This window comes from Sapajus apella, unplaced genomic scaffold, assembly GCF_009761245.1.
Source record: "Sapajus apella isolate SASKATOON/1434 unplaced genomic scaffold, GSC_monkey_1.0 scaffold4313, whole genome shotgun sequence".
NCBI lineage: Eukaryota > Metazoa > Chordata > Mammalia > Primates > Cebidae > Sapajus > Sapajus apella.
This window is the reverse complement of record NW_022441239.1, coordinates 1-3,351: the sequence shown is the minus strand read 5'-3', so window position 1 is coordinate 3,351 and position 3,351 is coordinate 1. Positions and strand designations below refer to the sequence as shown.

General features: G+C 33.8%; 1 long non-coding RNA gene across 1 annotated transcript; it reads left to right on the top strand.

Moving 5' to 3' along the window:
* Positions 1–370: 370 nt before the first annotated feature.
* LOC116547719 lies at positions 371–3,272 on the top strand. The gene is made up of 2 exons (XR_004267150.1): positions 371–915; positions 1,268–3,272. It is a non-coding gene; the product is annotated as an uncharacterized LOC116547719 (long non-coding RNA).
* Positions 3,273–3,351: the final 79 nt, after the last annotated feature.

The following is a 3,351-nucleotide window of genomic DNA, read 5'->3' as shown; positions in this document are numbered from 1 at the left end:
ATACTTGCTCTTAACTACTATCCAGTAGTTAATTGCTGTCTCTCCCAGATTTCATAATCAGGTTAACTATTTGAATAAAAGGTAAATATAGTCATCATATTTAGAAAACTCCCAAAACAACTGAACAGAATATTGAGTCTTAGTGCTTTTTTTTTTTAAATTTGAGACAGAGTCTTGCTCTGTCATCTAGGCTGGAGTGCAGTGGCACATTCTCGGCTGCACATTCTGCAGCCTCCGACTCCCTGGTTCAAGTGATTCTCCTGCCTCAGCCTCCCCAGTAGCTGGGATTACAGGCACGTGCCACCACGCCCAGCTAATTTTTTGTATTTTTAGTAGAGACGGGGTTTCACCATGTTGGCTGGTATGGTCTCGATCTCCTGACCTCGTGATCCGCCTGCCTCAGCCTCCCAAAGTGCTGGGATTACAGGTGTGAGCCACCGCGCCTGGTCAGAATATTGAGTCTTATTGGAACATGTGTTGAGCTCTATGATTTGTATTGGGTGATTGTACTGGACTATATAGGAAGGCATCACCATAACGGATAGTTAGGCATTAACACAGCTAGAGTTGATGATCAGGGTTTCAAAACCTGGGATTAAAAAATACCTGTGTGCTAGTGATTTATTTTTTAACTTGTTTTTCAGTGTGGTTTGTAGTGTTACTGATTTGATTTTGGCAAATCAGCATTTATTATGACTAGTCTTGAGTATATAAGCTCAGCTATAGTCTGGTTCAGTGGTTATTTAATAATGGACTTAGCTAAAATCCATTAGAATGTTCATACAAGGATTAATTTTGTATTCTTTCTACCTCTTTAGTAAAATAAAACAGGGTCTGTTACCTAGCTTGGAAGATTTGCTGTTCTATACAATTGCGGAAGGACAAGAGAAAATACCTGTTCATAAATTTATTACAGTAAGTTTTTATATTTTTATATCTTAAAAATATAGTAATACTTAATAAAAAATACGGTAGTATTGAAATACAGTCTTAAAGGTCGTCTGACATGTAGATTCTGACTGACACTATTTCTCTTATTATGTTTTCAAATTTTTATCATGCTCATTTCAAGGTAATCAATGAAAGAAAAAGAAAGAAACAATGAGAAACTTGTCCAGAAAGTGGGTAATAGTGACACTAAGATGCCATATTCATGTTCAGGTGTTGGGTAGAAGTTTTTATATACAGGAATAAAATCTTGTAGTTGGAATAAGCATATACATTATTTGCACCATATATTTACAAACTCTTATTTTTTTAAAAACAGGCACTCAAATCTACAGGATTGCGAACGTCTGATCCCAGGTTGAAAGAGTGTATGGATATGTTAAGATTAACTCTTCAAACAACATCAGATGGTGTCATGCTAGACAAAGATCTTTTTAAAAAGTAAAAGTTTCTGCCAAACCTTTAATGGTGATTTGCTATGCTATACGGTGATTCTGCTTTAAAAAAAAAGTTGTATCTTTGAAGGCCACTGCTTCCTGTGTAATGGAAAAAAGGAGATTTATAAACATCATTTGTTTGAAGAACTTGGTACACATTAGGTTCTATAATACATCGGGCTAAGAGTGTACTTTCTTTAAATCTGTTCCAAGGAAATTTAGACACTAGTGTTTCCAGTTTACAGTCTCTGGAGATTGCATTCAGTTTGAGTAGAGTACATCTTTCATCCTGTCATTGCTTATCTTGATCCCCAATTCATCTGCATGACTTGCAGGCTTTCTCAGCATGGTCTCTAGTTCTTTTCCACAAGGTGATTTAGGTGACATCATAAAATTGAGAGGGCTTCAGACAAACCTGTGTTCCTCACGTTACATATCTGCATTGTCTGCTCCTCTCCTCTCTTCAGACGTATTAATACATAGGCTTTTGGCTATTTTCATTTTCCTCAAGACAGTAAAGAACTAAAGGCAACTTTGGAGATTAAAGCCTTGATTTTGTTGAATGAGAATTTTTACTTTGATGTTTCTGTATTTGCATATATTTATTATTTATCTTTATTAATGTGTTTCTATTAGTTTGATTACTTAAAGATTTAATGGACATGTGTGTAATGGATCCCAAAGAATCAAATAATATTTTAAACTACTACTATTTAAGTGGAAACTAGTATAAAACTGTAAATACTACTATAAGATATTGGCTTTTTCCAGACGTGGATCCATAAAATTTCTGCCATCTACTTTGAAAGTTTGTTATGTGTGGATGTATTTACCTTTATTTTGTTTTATTTTGGGGGTTGGGTGATTTGTTCTAGATATCATCCGGACTGTTAAGTCATCTGAAGGTAAAAGTATTTAACTGAGGTTCTCTGAAGTTTCCTGGCATGCTGTGAAGCACTGCTGACAGCTTGGGATTCTTACCTTTTTACCAGGAGATTATTAGTTCTGTTAACTTAGCTGACCTTGAAGTGTAGACTTTAGGCCCATGTTGCAATTGGTGTTAGGAATTTTAACTCTCAAGAACCTTTTTTTTTTAGGAGACAGAAAAACATCAATTCTAAATTTATTGGTATCTTTGCAATAAGAATTATTTTTCATGTTCATGAACCATTTGCAAAATATTCTGATTAAAGTGCTTTCTGCGGGCATTATTTTATTGTATCTGTGAATGAAGTTGTTAGAGTAATGGTAGGTAGATCTGTTGATAATCAGTAGGGGAACTGTTTTGGAATTTTAAGTGGAAGCATTATTTTATACACTTTTAATACTTGAAAAAATATTTGTGCTTTATAAACATGTTGCTATGTTTAAATATGAAATTTAAAACAATTTAAATCCTCTGATTATTAAGGCAGGGAACCATAAGCATTATGTTTTCTACCTTCAATTATATTAAGAGAGAGTAATTACCACTGTTTTAAACACTAATCCAATTTTTAAAAAATCTATGCTTGTAATACGGGCAGTTTCCAACTTGACAAATGTTTTATGGTCTATATGAGCAACCAGTAGAAAAGTACAAGTCTATAGGCATAATTATTTCTCTTTTTAGTTTTAGAATGAGGTGGTTCAAAACCTCCAACTATTAACCTTTTAATAGTTTTCAATCACCTGGAAAGGTGATTGCTTCACAGATATTCTTTTCTCTGTTTTCATAAGTTATCTAGTTGCCAGAAATAAACTTCTCCCTTCATGTTATAACATGGGATTCATTTTTCTCCAGAGAAATAATTTATAAAGGTGGGTAGGTTTGGTTGAAGCAATGTGTTAGTATTTTACCTAAAATATATTGTAGATTAATATTTCTAGACTTTAATGGTAATCTGAGAAACAACTATTATGTGTGACTTTTGTTTAAACTTGGGAAAATATGTTCTAAGCGTACTCTTTGGAGTATAACCTATTT